Source organism: Eurosta solidaginis, chromosome 2 (assembly GCF_040869045.1).
Source record: "Eurosta solidaginis isolate ZX-2024a chromosome 2, ASM4086904v1, whole genome shotgun sequence".
NCBI lineage: Eukaryota > Metazoa > Arthropoda > Insecta > Diptera > Tephritidae > Eurosta > Eurosta solidaginis.
Window position 1 is genome coordinate 90012043 of NC_090320.1, and position 19438 is coordinate 90031480.

Genomic DNA, 19438 nt, shown 5'->3' on the forward strand with positions numbered 1-19438 from the left:
TTTTTACAACATGGTGATTTTCCCTTACTTTGTCCCCACAGCTCTCAACAGAGTATGTAATGTTCGGTTCCACCCGAACTTAGCCTTCCTTACTTGTTATTTTTCTGTTTATTTGCCCCTCGTTTTCTCCTTCTAACGTTTTGATGAATTTTAGGATGATGATTAGTAAATGGCGTGTCGGTGATGTTTTACCGCTATTAACGGTGCTTGTTAAAGGCGTCACTGGTGGTTGTGTTTTTAGTTTCACCGTTATGGCGTGGTACAGCCAGTTCAAAATTTAATATTTCCATATACATGTATGTATGTATGTAACACCACAAAATGTCCTAAATTTTGTTCAATTTCCAAATTTATATTTATAAAAAATTGTATTTTTAAATTTCTTTTAAATTTTCTCAAATTAGGTTTTATATGTATATGTTTTAAAGAGTCCATTTTGCCGTTTGTGGCTTTTTGTTTTGAAATTTTATGTATTTTTTTCGTATTTTTTGAAATTTTATATATTTTTTTGTAATTTTTTCTTTCGAAGTTTTGTATATTTTTGTAGTATTTGAAACTTTTGTAATTTTGTAGCTTTAAAATTTTATGAAAAATGTTTTTTTGTAGTTTTTTCTTTGAAACTTTATAAGTTTTTTTTGTAGGTTTTGAAATTTTATGATTGTTTTTGTAGGTTTTGAAATTTTATGGTTTTTGTATTTTTTGAAGTTTTATAAAATTTTTTTTTTGTAGTGTTTGAAATTTTTTAATTTTTTTGAAAACTTTTATAATTTTGTAATTTTTTTTGTAGTTTTTTTATAATTTTTTTCTAGTCTTTTTATAACTTTATAGTTCATTTTGAATTTTTTGAAATTATGTAATTTTGTTGTAGTTTTTTTTTTGAAATTTAATATTTTTTTTTTTGTATTTTTTTGGAATTATAGATTACTTCATGTAATTTTTAAAAATTTTGTTGCAATAAACTTTTTTTTTAATTTATGTATATCATTTTATGTAAAAATTTTTTTGAAAAAAACTTTTTACTTCATGGAATATTGGATTTTATGTTATTTTATGTATTTTTTGCATATTTTTGTGTTAACACAACCACCACGCACTTTTTTTCCCCAACCACCACGCACAATTTTTATACCTTTCATGAAAATGAAATGGTATATTAATTACGACACGAAACCCAAAATTGTAAGTCCTTAAAGGAAAAGAGATAGACCCACCATTAAGTATAGGTACCAAAATAATCAGGATGAAGAGCTGAGTTGTTTTAGCCATGTCCGTCTGTCCGTCTGTCTGTTTGTATGCAAACTATTCTCTCAATTTTTGAGATATCTTTATAAAATTTGGTGAGCGGGTGTATTTGGGTGTTGATTAGACACTTGTCGGAACCGGCCGGATCGGACCACTATAGCATATATCCTCCATACAACCGATTTTTCAGAAAAAGAGGATTTTTGTCATATCTTACTCAATTTAATAGATTGAAGCTTCAAACTTCACCATATAATTTCGTATATTGCACATATTGTTGCCTGAAAAAATTGATGAGATCGGTCATATATATAAAATATATCCCCCACAACCGATTGTTCAGATAAGAAACTTTTCGTAATTACTGCCCTATTTTAAGAGTTAGAGGCTTCAAATTTCAACGAATGCTTACGTATATAGCATATATTGTTGTCTGAAAAAATCATAGAGATCGGTTGTATATATAATATATATCTCATACAACCGATTGTTCAAATAAGAAACTTTTCGCAATTTCTACCCCATTTTAACAGCTATAAGCTTCAAATTTCACCGATTGCTTACGTATATAGTATATATTGTTGTGTCAAAAAATCATAGAGATCGGTGATATATATTATATATATATGATGGTATATGTAGTATATATATATTTTTTTTGAGATTTCGGCCCCATTTTAACAGCTAGAAGCTTCAAATTTCACCAAATGCTTACGTATATAGCATATATTGTTGTCTGAAAAAATCAAAGAGATCGGTGGTATATATATTATATACTTCATATAAACTCTCATTTTTGCACCTTTTGACGGATAGAAGCTTCAAAATTCATCAAATTTCATCAAATAGTTACGTTTACGTCATATATTTTTGAAATAAGTGATTCGTAGTCATAGTTTTTACATGCAGACCACAAAAAACGTGAAGCTTTGCATCCTCACACAAAGTACCTACCTATTTTTATACTCAGTTGAGCAGAGCTCACAGAGTATATTAACTTTGATTGGATAACGGTTGGTTGTACAGGTATAAAGGAATCGAGATAGATATAGACTTCCATATATCAAAATCATCAGTATCGAAAAAAAATTCGATTGAGCCATGTCCGTCCGTCCGTCCGTCCGTCTGCCCGTTAGCACGATAACTTGAGTAAATTTTGAGGTATCGTGATGAAATTTGGTATGTAGGTTCCCGGGCACTCATCTCAGATCGCTATTTAAAATGAACGATATCGGACAATAACCACGCCCACTTTTTCGATATCGAAAATTTCGAAAAATCGAAAAAGTGCGATAATTCATTACCAAATAAGGATTAAGCGATGAAACTTGGTAGGTGAGTTGAACTTATGACGTAGAATAGAAAACTAGTAAAATTTTGGACAATGGGCGTGGCACCGCCCACTTTTAAAAGAAAGTAATTTAGAAGTTTTGCAAGCTGTAATTTGGCAGTCGTTGAAGATATCATGATGAAATTTGGCAGCAACGTTACTCTTATTACTATATGTCTGCTTAATAAAAATTAGAAAAATCGGAGAACGACCACGCCCACTTTTTAAAAAAGTTTTTTTTAAATTCAAATTTTAAAAGAAAATTTAATATCTTTACAGTATATAAGTAAATTATGTCAACAATCAACTCCAGTAATGATATGGTGCAACAAAATACAAAAATAAAAGAAAATTTCAAAATGGGCGTGGCTCCGTCCTTTTTCATTGAATTTGTCTAGGATAATTTTAATGCCATAAGTCGAACAAAAATTTACCAATCCTTGTGAAATTTGGTAGAGACTTAGATTCTAGGACGATAACTGTTTTCTGTGAAAAAGGGCGAAAGCGGTTGAAGCCACGCCCAGTTTTTATACAAAGTCGACCGTCTATCCTTCCGCTCGGCCGTTAACACGATAACTTGAGCAAAAACCGATATATCTTTACTTAACTCAGTTCACGTACTTATCTGAACTCACTTTGTATTGGTGTAAAAATGGCCGAAATCCGACTATGACCACGCTCACTTTTTCGATATCGAAAATTACGAAAAATGAAAAAAAATGCCATAATTATATACCAAATACGAAAAAAGGGATGAAACATGGTAATTGTATTGGTCTATTAACGCAAAATATAACTTTAGAAAAAAACTTGGTAAAATGGGTGTGACACCTACCATATTAAGTAGAAGAAAATGAAAAAGTTTTGCAGGGCGAAATCAAAAGCCATTGGAATCTTGGAAGGAATACTGTTCGTGGTATTACATATATAAATAAATTAGCGGTACCCGACAGATGATGTTCTGGATCACCCTGGTCCACATTTTGGTCGATATCTCGAAAACGCCTTCACACAAACAACTAAGGACCACTCCCTTTTAAAACCCTCATTAATACCTTCAATTTGATACCCATATCGTACAAACACATTCTAGAGTCACCCCTGGTCCACGTTTATGGCGATATCTCGAAAAGGCGTCCACATATAGAACTAAGGCCCACTCCTTTTTAAAATACTCATTAACAACTTTCATTTGATACCCATATCGTACAAAAAAAATTCTAAAGTCACCCCTGGCCCACCTTTATGGCGATATTTCGAAAAGGCGTCCACCTATAGATCTAAGGCCCACGACTTTTTAAAATACTCATTAACACCTTTCATTTGAGACCCATATCGCACAAACAAATTCTAGAGTCACCCCTGGTCCACGTTTATGGCGATATCTCGAAAAGGCGTCCACACATAGAACTAAGGCCCACTCCTTTTTAAAATTCTCATTAACACTTTTCATTTGATAACCACATCGTACAAACAAATTCTAGAGTCACCCCTGGTCCACGTTTATGGCGATATCTCGAAAAGGCGTCCACACATAGAACTAAGGCCCACTCCTTTTTAAAATACTCATTAACACCTTTCATTTGATACCCATATCGTACAAAATAAATTCTAGAGTCACCCCTGGTCCACCTTTATGGCGATATCTCGAAACGGCGTCCATCTATAGAACTTAGGCCCACGCCCTTTTAAAATACTCATTAATACCTTTCATTTGATACCCATATTGTACAAACGCATTATAGAGTCAACCCTGGTCCACTTTTATAACGATATTCCGAAAAGGCGTCCACCTATAGAACTAAGGCCCACTCCCTTTTAAAATACTCATTAGCACCTTTCATTTGATACCCATATCGTACAAACAAATTCTAGAGTCACCCCTGGTCCACGTTTATGGCGATATTTCGAAAAGGCCACTTATTAACACCTTTCGTTTGATACCCATATTGTACAAACGCATTATAGAGTCAACCCTGGTCCACTTTTATAACGATATTCCGAAAAGGCGTCCACCTATAGAACTAACCCCCACTCCCTTTTAAAATACTCATTAGCACCTTTCATTTGATATCCATATCGTACAAACAAATTCTAGAGTCACCCCTGGTCCACGTTTATGGCGATATCTCGAAAAGGCGTCCACACATAGAACTAAGGCCCACTCCTTTTTAAAATACTCATTAACACCTTTCATTTGATACCCATATCGTACAAAATAAATTCTAGAGTCACCCCTGGTCCACCTTTATGGCGATATCTCGAAACGGCGTCCATCTATAGAACTTAGGCCCACGCCCTTTTAAAATACTCATTAATACCTTTCATTTGATACCCATATTGTACAAACGCATTATAGAGTCAACCCTGGTCCACTTTTATAACGATATTCCGAAAAGGCGTCCTCCACCTATAGAACTAAGGCCCACTACCTTTTAAAATACTCATTAGCACCTTTCATTTGATATCCATATCGTACAAACAAATTCTAGAGTTACCCCTGGTCCACGTTTATGGCGATATCTCGAAAAGGCGTCCACACATAGAACTAAGGCCCACTTCTTTTTAAAATACTCATTAACACCTTTCATTTGATACCCACATCGTACAAACAAATTCTAGAGTCACCCCTGGTCCACCTTTAGGGCGATATCTCGAAAAGGCGTCCACCTATAGAACTAAGGTCACGCCCTTTTAAAATACTCATTAACACCTTTCATTTGATACCCATATCGTACAAACAAATTCCAGAGTCACCCCTGGTCCACGTTTATGGCGATATCTCGAAAAGGAATCCACCTATAGAACTAAGGCCCACTCCCTTTTAAAATACTCATTAACACCTTTAGTTTGATACCCATATTGTACAAACGCATTATAGAGTCACCACTGGTCCACTTTTATAACCATATTCCGAAAAGGCGTCCACCTATAGAACTAAGGCCCACGCCCTTTTAAAATACTCATTAACACCTTTCATGTGATACCCATATAGTACAAACAAATTCTGGAGTCACCCCTGGTCCACGTTTATGGCGATATCTCGAAAAGGCGTCCACATATAGAACTAAGGCCCACTCCTCTTCAAAATACTCATTAACACCTTTCATTTGATACCCATATCGTACAAACAAATTCTAGAGTCACCCCTGGTCCACCCTTATGGCGATATTTCGAAAAGGCGTCCACCTATAGAACTAAGGCCCACTCCCTTTCAAAATACTCATTAACACCTTTCATTTGATACCCATATAGTACAAACAAATTCTAGAGTCACCCATGGTCCACCTTTATGGCGATATCTCGAAAAGGCGTCCACATATAGAACTAAGGCCCATGCCCTCTTAAAATACTCATTACCACCTTTCATTTGATACCCATACCGTACAAACAAATTCTAGAGTCACCCCTGGTCCACCTTTATGGCGATATTTCGAAAAGGCAACCACCTATAGAACTAAGGCCCACGCCCTTTTAAAATACTCATTAATACCTTTCATTTGATACCCATATAGTACAAACAAATTCTAGAGTCACCCCTGGTCCACGTTTATGGCGATATCTCGAAAAGGCGTCCACATATAGAACTAAGGCCCACTCCTTTTCAAAATACTCATTAACACCTTTCATTTGATACCCATATCGTACAAACAAATTCTAGAGTCACCCCTGGTCCACCCTTATGGCGATATTTCGAAAAGGCGTCCACCTATAGAACTAAGGCCCACTCCCTTTCAAAATACTCATTAACACCTTTCATTTGATACCCATATAGTACAAACAAATTCTAGAGTCACCCATGGTCCACCTTTATGGCGATATCTCGAAAAGGCGTCCACATATAGAACTAAGGCCCATGCCCTCTTAAAATACTCATTACCACCTTTCATTTGATACCCATACCGTACAAACAAATTCTAGAGTCACCCCTGGTCCACCTTTATGGCGATATTTCGAAAAGGCAACCACCTATAGAACTAAGGCCCACGCCCTTTTAAAATACTCATTAATACCTTTCATTGGATACCCATATTGTACAAACGCATTCTAGAGTCACCCCTGGTCCACTTTTATAACGATATTCCGAAAAGGCGTCCACCTATAGAACTAAGGTCCACTCCCTTTTAAAACACTTATTAACACCTTTCGTTTGATACCCATATTGTACAAACGCATTCTAGAGTCAACCCTGGTCCACTTTTATAACGATATTCCGAAAAGGCGTCCACCTATAGAACTAAGGCCCACTCCCTTTCAAAATACTTATTAACACCTTTCATTTGATACCCATATAGTACAAATAAATTCTAGAGTCACCCCTGGTCCACCTTTATGGCGATATCTCGAAAAGGCGTCCACATATAGAACTAAGGCCCACGCCCTCTTAAAATACTCATTAACACCTTTCATTTGATACTCATATCGTACAAACAAATTCTAGAGTCACCCCTGGTCCATCTTTATGGCTATATCTCGAAAAGGCGTCAACCTATAGAACTTAGGCCCACTCCCTTTCAAAATACTTATTAACACCTTTCATTTGATACCCATATAGTACAAATAAATTCTAGAGTCACCCCTGGTCCACCTTTATGGCGATATCTCGAAAAGGCGCCCACATATAGAACTAAGGCCCACTCCCTTTCAAAATACTTATTAACACCTTTCATTTGATACCCATATAGTACAAATAAATTCTAGAGTCACCCCTGGTCCACCTTTATGGCGATATCTCGAAAAGGCGTCCACATATAGAACTAAGGCCCACGCCCTCTTAAAATACTCATTAACACCTTTCATTTGATACTCATATCGTACAAACAAATTCTAGAGTCACCCCTGGTCCATCTTTATGGCTATATCTCGAAAAGGCTTCAACCTATAGAACTTAGGCCCACTCCCTTTTAAAATTATCATTAATACATTTCATTTGATACCCATATCGTACAAACAAATTCTAGAGTCAGGCCTGGTCCACCTTTATGGCGATATCCCTAAATGGCGTCCATCTACAGAACTGTGGCCCACTTCCTCTTAAAATACTCTTTAATACCTTCCATTTGATACACATGTCATACAAACACATTCCAGGGTTACCCTAGGTTCTTTTTACAACATGGTGATTTTCCCTTACTTTGTCTCCACAGCTCTCAACTGAGTATGTAATGTTCGGTTACACCCGAGCTTAGCTTTCCTTACTTGCTTATTTTATATTTATCTTAAAAATCGTTTAGATATGTTCAAATTTCACCAAATGCTTACGTGTATAACATATATTGTTGTCTGAAAAATTCATAGAGACCGGTGGTATATATAGTATATATCTCATACAACCGATTGTTCAGATAAGAAACTTTGCGCAATTTCTGCCCCATTCTAACAGCTAAAAGCTTCAAATTTCACCAAATGCTTACGTATATAAAATATATTGATGTCTGAAAAATAATTGAGACCGGTGGTATATATAGTATATATCTCATACAACCGATTGTTCAGATAAGAAACTTTGCGCAATCTCTGCCCCGTTTTAACAGCTAGAAGCTTCAAATTTCACCAAATGCTTACGTATATAGCATATATTGTTGTCTGAAAAAATCATAGAGATCGGTGGTATATATATTATATACTTCATATAAATTTCCATTTTTGCCCCCTTTTTACGGCTAGAAGCTTCAAAATTCATCAAATAGTTACGTTTACGTCATATTTTTTTGAAATACGTGATTCGTAGTCATAGTTTTTACATGCAGACCACAAAACAAGTGAAGCTTTGCATCCTCACACAAAGTGCCTACCTATTTTTATACCTTTCATGAAAATGAAATGGTATATTAATTTCGTCACGAAACCCAAAATTGTAAGTGCTTAAAGGAAAATAGATAGACCCACCATTAAGTATACCGAAATAATCAAGATGAAGAGCTGAGTTGATTTAGCTATGTCCGTCTGTCCGTCTGTCTGTTTGTATGCAAACTAGTCCCTCAATTTTTGAGATATCTTGATAAAATTTGGTGAGCGGGTGTATTTGGGTGTCCGATTAGACATTTGTCGGAACCGGCCGGATCGGACCACTATAGCATATATCCTCCATACAACCGATTTTTCAGAAAAAGAGGAATTTTGTCATATCTTACTCAATTTAACTGATTGAAGCTGCAAACTTCACCATATAATTTCGTATATTGCACATATTGTTGCCTGAAAAAATTGATGAGATCGGTCGTATATATAATATATATCCCCCTCAACCGATTTTTCAGATAAGAAACTTTTCGTAATTACTGCCCTATTTTAAGAACTAGAGGCTTCAAATTTCAACGAATGCTTACGTATATAGCATATATTTTTGTCTGAAAAAATCATAGAGATCGGTTGTATATATAGTATATATCTCATACAACCGATTGTTCAGATAAGAAACTTTTCGCAATTTCTACCCCATTTTAACAGCTATAAGCTTCAAATTTCACCCATTGCTTACGTATATAGTATATATTGTTGTGTCAAAATATCATAGAGATCGGTGATATATATAATATATATTCAATGGTATATATAGTATATATATTTTTTTTTTGCCATTTCGGCCCAATTTTAACAGCTAGAAGCTTCAAATTTGACCAAATGCTTACGTATATAGCATATATTGTTGTCTGAAAAAATCATAGTGATCGGTGGTATATATATATTACATACCCCATATAAACTGTAATTTTTGCCCCTTTCTTACGGCTAGAAGCTTCAAAATTGATCATATTTCATCAAATAGTTACGTTTACGTCATATATTGTTGAAATACGTGTTTCGTAGTCAAAGTTTTTACACGCAGACCACAAAAAACCTGAAACTTGTCATCCTCACAGTACCTACCTGTTTTTTATTTTATATTTATCTTAAAAATCGTTTAGGTATGTAGATCTGTTCACTATATATTTCTTATCTTATACATCCGATTATTCGGAGATTACGAACGGGATAAGATTATTGTTCAGCCCCATTCATGAAAGGTATGAAGTCTTCGGCACAGCCGAAGACAGTCCCGTTCTTACTTGTTTTTGATTAAAATTTATAAATGTCTTTTGACTTTATGCTGCGGGGGATTTTTCCACTTCCCCGGAGCCATTTTTCCGCAGGCGGAGTCACGGTCGCCATGTAAAATGACCATTTTAGGCTTGGCCAAGATGGTCGCCATGTGTCTTCCTATACTGGTAGGTAGGTAGGTGAAATGGCTGCGACCCTGGTCGCCCAAATAGCTATTTAAAGCCATTTTGGTGCCATGTAACTCGTCTAAAACCTACGGAATGTTACGGTCAATGTATTACAACCAGCCAGTGTTGTTGACAAAATTAAGAATATTCGGAATTGCTATCACAGATAGACCTCTGAGGTCTTCTAGAAACGGAGTTCCAAGGATCCTTAGTCGGGCTCTAGCTAGAGCCGGACATTTACACATAAAGTGTTCTACTGTCTCCCTGGCATTTGGATCTTTGCAGCTTCTGCAGTAGTCGTTATACGGAATGCCCATCTTTGGATATTCCCCTTGGCTACTGCTAAGGGTATGCCTATTTCGACACGGGTTATTTCCTCGCTCATCCCCGATGAGCCCCTGCGTGCCAGCTCGTCGGCCTTCTCGTTATCCTCTATCCCCCCTATAACCGGGTACCCAGATAACGCATAGTTCTATATTGGTGGATAACTGGGATATGAGTCGCTTACAAGCCCACACTAATTGTGTGGCGAGGAAAGCGCTTTTTCCGCTGCTTAGCTATGCGACAGGACGAAAACTTTACTAGCTACATTCAAGTCCTCCAGTGATTTGCAGGCTTGCCAAATCGCGGGGATTTCTGCTTGAAACGCGCTGCAGTGCGACAGGAGTCTGAATGATGCAGACAAATCTAGGGACTCAGAGTAGACTCCGGCCCCTACTCCCGAATCCATCTTGGAGCCGGCAGTGTAGATTTGGATGCCGACCCTTATGCCCGGGTTTCTCTTCCACTCGCTTCTGCTTTTCGGTATTACAACCGTTCTCATACTTCAGTTTGCGAGGGTAGTAATCTGTCGCGGTACTACATGTACCATCCGGAAGTTTATTTAGGATATTACTGTAGGGTTCTTATTATTATACTCAGTTGAGCAGAGCTCACAGAGTATATTAACTTTGATTGGATAACGGTTGGTTGTACAGGTATAAAGGAATCGAGATAGATATAGAGATCCATATATCAAAATCATCAGTATCGAAAAAAAATTCGATTGAGCCATGTCCGTCCGTCCGTCTGTCCGTTAACACGATAACTTGAGTAACTTTTGAGGTATCTTGATGAAATTTGGTATGTAGGTTCCTGGGCACTCATCTCAGATCGCTATTTAAAATGAACGATATCGGACAATAACCACGCCCACTTTTTCGATATCGAAAATTTCGAAAAATCGAAAAAGTGCGATAATTCCTTACCAAATACGGATAAAGCGATGAAACTTCGTAGGTGAGTTGAACTTATGATGCAGAATAGAAAACTAGTAAAATCTTGGACAATGGGCGTGGCACCGCCCACTTTTAAAAGAAGGTAATTTAGAAGTTTTGCAAGCTGTAATTTGGCAGTCGTTGAAGATATCATGATGAAATTTGGCAGGAACGTTACACTTATTACTATATGGCTGTTTGCTAAAAATTAGCAAAATCGGAGAACGACCACGCCCAGTTTTTAAACATTTTTTTTTTAATTCAAATTTTAAAAGAAAAGTTTATATCTTTACAGTATATAAGTAAATTATGTCAAAATTCAACTCCAGTAATGATGTGGTGCAACAAAATACAAAAATAAAAGAAAATTTCAAAAATGGGCGTGGCTCCGCCCTTTTTCATTTAATTTGTCTAGGATACTTTTAATGCCATAAGTCGAACAAAAATTTACCAATCCTTGTGAAATTTGGTAGAGGCTTAGATTCTAGGACGATAACTGTTTTCTGTGAAAAAGGGCGAAATCGGTTGAAGCCACGCCCAGTTTTTATACACAGTCGACCGTCTGTCCTTCCGCTCGGCCGTTAACACGATAACTTGAGCAAAAATCGATATATCTTTACTAAACTCAGTTGACGTACTTATCTGAACTCACTTTGTATTGGTGTATAAAATAGCTGAAATCCGACTATGACCACGCCCACTTTTTCGACATCGAAAATTACGAAAAATGAAAAAATGCCATAATACGAAAAAAGGGATGAAACATGGTAATTGTATTGGTCTATTGACGCAAAATATAACTTTAGAAAAACTTTAGAAACAAATTCTAGAGTCACCCCTGATCCATCTTTATGGCGATATCTCGAAACGGCGTCCATCTATAGAACTTAGGCCCACGCCCTTTTAAAATACTCATTAATACCTTTCATTTGATACCCATATCGTACAAAATAAATTCTAGAGTCACCCCTGGTCCACCTTTATGGCAATATCTCGAAACGGCGTCCATCTATAGAACTTAGGCCCACGCCCTTTTAAAATACTCATTAATACCTTTCATTTGATACCCATATCGTACAAAATAAATTCTAGAGTCACCCCTGGTCCACCTTTATGGCGATATCTCGAAAAGGCGTCCACCTATTGAACTTAGGCCCACTCCCTTTTAAAATTAACATTAGCACATTTCATTTGATACCCATATCGTACAAACAAATTCTAGAGTCAGGCCTGGTCCACCTTTATGGCGATATCCCTAAATGGCGTCCATCTATAGAACTATGGTCCACTTCCTCTTAAAATACTCTTTAATACCTTCCATTTGATACACATGTCATACAAACACATTCCAGGGTTACCCTAGGTTCTTTTTACAACATGGTGATTTTCCCTTACTTTGTCTCCACAGCTCTCAACTGAGTATGTAATGTTCGGTTACACCCGAACTTAGCCTTCCTTACTTGGTTTTTATTTAACTTTGTATTTTAGTTACTTTGAACTTTGTAATTTTTAAATGTATTATCAATATTTTAATTTTCAATATTGATTTTTTAATTTTCAAAAATTTCCATTGTTGTGAAAAATAAAAAAAAATTAAATAGACGCATACATTAATGCGTATTAATAAATATAGTTTAAAGTTTTTATAAATTAAAACGTGGTTTAATCTCCACAACTACTATGCCCTTGCTGAGTATCCTTCCAGCACGCAGACTCCCTGAGTCTCAGTGCGGTTTTTGACGATGTACAAAATATATGCAAGTCGATCGGAAGCAGGTGCAAAATGGGGTCTAAAGCAGCTGTGGGGCAAGTATGTCCGGCCCCTATGGCGCCAACACATGCAGTGCGCTGGAGTTTTTGCAGTCTGGTGAGATTGTAGCTCTTACTTAGAGCTTCCCACCCACTTCCAATACTGAATCGTGAAAATTTATATGCAGGTGCTGTTGCTTGTATGCACCAGTTTCCATGCACGTATTTTACTGAAATTGGCTGTAGGAATCCGAGTGTCGCAAATAAAAGAGAATGAGACTTGTACACTTATAATAAATTTTAGTTTTATTTATTTAAACTAGGTTATAGGTAAACTGATTAAAGTTAAAAAAAAATGTACACGATACGTTTACGACGAATTTGATGACCGTTCCGTTTAACATGCGCAAAATATCTCGCGTCATTCAGTTTGACATTTTGTAAGGTAACTCTCATTGTGAATGATGGTTGTGTTTAATAAGCATTGCTTGACTTTATGCTCAAGCAACACTTATCATGAGGGTTGCCTTACAGAATAAATAGCAGAAATTTATCAGTCAAAACAAACCACCGCTGTATAGCTAAATCGTTAGCGCAGCGTGCCTAAAGCGTACTGATGATGAGGGCTTAGCACCCTTCGAATTGGATCTATCTGCGCAGCTATGGCAGGTTGTCTGAAAAATTTTCTACTTACTATTCTATAAACAAAATAAAATTTTTCAATTATAGAAAAATAAAAAAAAATAAAAAACAATAATCATTACAAAAAAATATTGTTCTGGCTTTGAGCTCGTTTCGAACCTTGAATACTTTATCTATAGGCCGATAAAACAAAACCAATCAATATATGGGGTATTCCATCCCATTTCGACCAATTTTGAACCCGACCCCTTTAGAATTGGCTGAAAGTTTTTCTTCTTTTTCTAGCTTACGAAGAAGTTTTTCAAATTTTTTAATCCAACTCAAAAAAAGTTATGAATTTTTAAAAAACACCGTTTTTGTTTTCAACATGCTATAACTTTTTCAAAATTTGACCGTCTGGGATCTTTTTTTTTAAATTTTTTTGTAAATGTACTTTTCGGAAAAAATTCAAAAAAATTTTTAAAGTTTTGGTTTTTTGTAATTTTTCGGTTTATCGAGATTTTTCGAATTTCGCCCTTTTTTTTCTCATAAAAAACTTCAATCAATTCTGCAATCATCCCCAAAAATCCCGGAGTCACTTAAGATGGCAGCACAACAATCATCAACTATTCACCGGAAAATCAACAACACAAAGCAGTTTAGTTATAACCGTACCAAGAACGGAGTTTTTTGAGATTTGGGTTCAACATTCGAAGGAAACCAGATATAAAGAATTATTGAGTTTTGTTGTACATAAGTACGATTTAAGCGAAGCAGCCGAGTATTCGTTAAAAAGTTTAAGCTTACAAATATCGGCATATTCGTCGAAGCTGGATCAAAAGTGGAACACTTCTGGAAGACATAAGGGGCGATTTTTGAATAAAAACTCGGAGTGGCTTTCGGGTCCAGACTTCACATTTACAATAACGGTGGATTCAAAGTTGCCATCAGAAGAACCAACCACTTCTTCAGGTAACCCCGGCCCCGGAAGACGAAAGAAGGACTTTGTTGGCTGCAGTGAAAAAACCAAACGGCGTCGAGTGGATGACCTCTTGCAATCTAGAAGGCCTGGTGAGTAACTTTATGTGGCAGAAGTATCAACGCGTATGTCCGGCAACAGAAATGCTGCTAACATTATAAAAAAATCACAGGAAACCACTCGAATATCCGGCAAAAATATGACATGTGAGACAGATGCAAGTCGCTTGAGCAATGTAGAAGCTTTAGCATACTACGTAGATAGCAAGTCGACGACTCATGGGTACAAAACGACTCGGAAGTGACGCATCAAGGCAGGCCATAAGGTTTATCCATCATTTTATAGTCTAAGAAAAGTTAAGGCAGAATGCTATCCAAATGAAATTAATGTGGGTGAAACACGTGCGGAAATTAAAGTCCAGTCCGTATTAGATGAAATTGTTGAGCGTTTAGTTTTAGCAAATCAAGAAGTTTTTTTTTAGTTTATTACCTACAAACTTGACGTATACTTTAATCAACAAGTGGGGTTGCGATGGAAGCTCTGGCCATAGCACATATAAGCAAAAGTTTACATGCAGTTCTGACACTGATGAGTTTTTGTTTATATTTTCTTTCGTTCCTCTTCAATTACAGGATGAAAAAGGTAACATTGTTTGGCAGAACCCTCGATCTTCTTCTACCATGTCTTTTCGTCCAATTAAATTTATTTTTTCTAAAGAAATAAAAGATTTTATTGCTTTTGAAGCGAACAAAGTTTTAGAGGAGATAAATGCGTTGTTGCCAACAAAGTACAAGCTCGAAAAATACGAAGTTTCCGTAAATCACAATATGCTTCTAACAATGATTGACGGAAAAGTTTGCAATGCTTTGACTAAAACTTCTTCAGCACAAAAGTGTTATATTTGTGGTGCAACTCCAAATGATATGAATAATGAGTTACGGGACTTTGTGCCTAACCGAGATAATCTTGGTTTTGGTTTGTCTACTCTCCATGCATGGATAAGATATTTTGAATGCCTGCTTCACATAAGTTATCGCCTCGAAGTAAAAAAATGGCAGCTTAGGAATGAGGCAGATAAAGAGAGTGTAATGCTACGTTCCAACGAAACCCAGAATAAATTTAAAAGTGTACTTGGATTGGTAGTAGATAAACCAAAACCAGATTTCGGCAATACCAATGACGGCAACACTGCTCGTAGGTTTTTCGAAAATTCTGAGGCTAGTGCTGAGATTACGGGATTGGATGTAAAGCTCATCAAAAGATTCGACACTCGGCTTCGCGCATTAGCATCTGGGTACAATATAAATATCCAAAGATTTGAAAAATTTTCGGTCGAGACTAAAAAACTATACATAGATCTCTATCCATGGTTTAATATGCCTGTTACAGTTCATAAATTCTTAGTGCATAGTACTGATATTATAAAATCAGCAATTTTACCTATTGGTCCACTTTCCGAGGAAGCACAGGAAGCCCGTAACAAAGATTTGAGATTATTATAACACACAAAAGCAGACGCGTGAAGCCACGTAGACACCACTTTTTGGACAATTCTTACAATTTTCGCTTTCGCAAATTTATTATAACTAATTTCCCATAAGAAAATTTGTCACGATCTATAACAAAACTAAATTATATTTAAAAAATATTTGAAAATTTCGACGAATTTTCATATTTTAACTAATTTCCCATAAGAGTATTTGTCACGATCTATAACAAAAACTAAATTATATTTAAAAAATGTTTGAAAAATTCGACGAATTTTCATAAAAAATTTTAATTTTTTTTTTCCGAATTTTTAGAAATTTTTAGAGTATTGAGATTTGTAGTGCATTCAATTTAAGTACAATAAAGCAATATTCTTAAGTCCTTTAAATTTTTTTGGATCTATGTCACTTATTCGCATGAGTTACTGTATATGAAATAAGCAAATGTATGCATATGAAGTAAAATTTTGGAAAAAAATAAAAAAAGAACATATGGCTAAAAAAAAATGACGTAGTTGTAATAAATGACTGCATATGAAACGGAAAATCTCATAAAATAATTTTATCCAGCTAGCTTGTTCCACACGAAACACTGTGCAATGATGTCATTACAATGCGGGCACTAGACGAGAAATTTTGGCTGCGTTACAAGGCCTTTTCGATCAACACAATGAATTAATTCGGTTGTTTAAAACCGCCATTCAACGAATGCCAGCCGATGACAACAGCGTTGTGATTCGAGCAGACAAAAGACCCGTTGCCCAACACGAGAGACAATTCAATGCAACAACAATCGATGAAGTGGCGATCGTAATAGTTGGCGAACATTTTGAATCGCGGGACATAATTCTGCATCGCAGAAGCGGTGACATTCAGCGAGTCTCCGAAACTCATCGCTAATACGAGGGATTGCAGTATCTGATTCTGTTTTGGCGAGGAGATGATGGATATCATTTTAACATCAAAATTAGAACTGCACGAACAGATGAGGAAACGAATAAGAAAGTCAGTGCCATGAATTATTATTCCTATCGATTGATGATTCATCAAAACTCTGAAAACCACATTCTGAAATGTAGACAATTGCTCCATCAATTCATCATCGACATGTACGCGAAGATTGAAACCGAACGGCTCCTATATATTCGATTGGGTCAAACTGAGTTGCGTTCTGAAGAGTGCATCCATTTACGTGACGCAATCGTTAATGATGTCAACATCAATGCAAACGAATTGGGAAGAATGGTCATATTACCGTCTACATTCACGGGGAGTCCACGGCACATGAATGAATACGCACAAGATATGATGACATACGTTCGCGCATATGGTTGTCCAGATTTGTTCGTCACCTTTACATGCAATCCAACATGGGATGAAATTAAAGAACTTCTATTAGTTGGGCAATCATTTTGGACCGCAATGACATTGCCGCACGCGTATTTAAACAAAAATTGAAATGTTTGATGGATTTTATTATCAAGCATAATGTTTTTGAAGAGACGCGCTGCTGGATGTATTCCATTGAATGGCAGAAAAGAGGATTGCCACATGCACATATTTTGGTTTGGTTAATCAACAAAATTGTGCTATATGATTGTAATATGATTATGCTATGACTGCGTGTGGTCGGTTCACAAAAATGCTTTGGCATAGAAGTTCATGATGCGGAATGCCGCAAATGTATTGCATAGGGTGGCATGACGCATAATGTTACACCATCCGCCTTAGAAAAAGAGGCTTATATAATTGTGTGCACAATTGTGCAAGACACTTTGTTTGAGTTTTGAATGTTTTAGTAACTTGATATGAAAGTGAAAGAGTTTGTGTACTTTGTTTCTAATATGCTGACCTTGGTACTTTTATTATTTTTACTTTTTGTTTTTTATACCTTTCATGAAAATGAAATGGTATATTAATTTCGTCACGAAACCCAAAATTGTAAGTCCTTAAAGGAAAATAGATAGACCCACCATTAAGTATACCGAAATAATCGGGATGAAGAGCTGAGTTGATTTAGCCATGTCCGTCTGTCTGGTTGTATGCAAACTAGTCCCTCAATTTTTGAGATATCTTGATAAAATTTGGTGAGCGGGTGTACTTGGGTGTCCGATTAGACATTTGTCGGAACCGGCCGGATCGGACCACTATAGCATATATCCTCCATACAACCGATTTTTCAGAAAAAGAGGAATTTTGTCATATCTTACTCAATTTAACTGATTGAAGCTGCAAACTTCACCATATAATTTCGTATATTGCACATATTGTTGCCTGAAAAAATTGATGAGATCGGTCGTATATATAATATATATCCCTCTCAACCGATTGTTCAGATAAGAAACTTTTCGTAATTACTGCCCTATTTTAAGAACTAGAGGCTTCAAATTTCAACGAATGCTTATGTATATAGCATATATTTTTGTTTGAAAAAATCATAGAGATCGGTTGTATATATAGTATATATCTCATACAACCGATTGTTCAGATAAGAAACTTTTCGCAATTTCTACCCCATTTTAACAGCTATACGCTTCAAATTTCACCAATTGCTTACTTATATAGTATATATTGTTGTGTCAAAAAATCGTAGAGATCGGTGATATATATAATATATATACGATGGTATATATAGTATTTATATATAGCATATATATATTTTTTTGCCATTTCGGCCCAATTTTAACAGCTAGAAGATTCAAATTTCACCAAATGCTTACGTATATAGCATATATTGTTGTCTGAAAAAATCATAGAGATCGGTGGTATATATATATTATATACCCCATATAAACTGTAATTTTTGCCCCTTTCTTACGGCTAGAAGCTTCAAAATTGATCATATTTCATCAAATAGTTACGTTTACGTCATATATTGTTGAAATACATGTTTCGTAGTCATAGTTTTTACACGCAGACCACAAAAAACCTGAAACTTGGCATCCTCACAGTACCTACCTGTTTTTTATTTTATATTTATCTTAAAAATCGTTTAGGTATGTAGATCTGTTCACTATATATTTCTTATCTTATACATCCGATTATTCGGAGATTACGAACGGGATAAGATTATTGTTCAGCCCCATTCATGAAAGGTATGAAGTCTTCGGCACAGCCGAAGACAGTCCCGTTCTTACTTGTTTTTGATTAAAATTTATAAATGTCTTTTGACTTTATGCATCGGGGGATTTTTCCACTTCCCCGGAGCCATTTTTCCGCAGGCGGAGTCACGGTCGCCATGTAAAACGACCATTTCTGGCTTGGCCAAGATATTCGCCATGTGTCTTCCTATACTGGTAGGTAGGTAGGTGAAATGGCTACGACCCTGGTCGCCCTAGTAGCTTTTTAAAGCCGTTTTGGTGCCATGTAACTCGTCTAAAACCTACGGAATGTTACGGTCAATGTATTACAACCAGCCAGTGTTGTTGATAAAATTAAGAATATTCGGAATTGCTATCACAGATAGACCTCTGAGGTCTTCTAGCAACAGGGTTCCAAGGAACCTTAGTCGAGCTCTAGCTAGAGCCGGACATTTACACATAAAGTGCTCTACTGTCTCCCTGGCA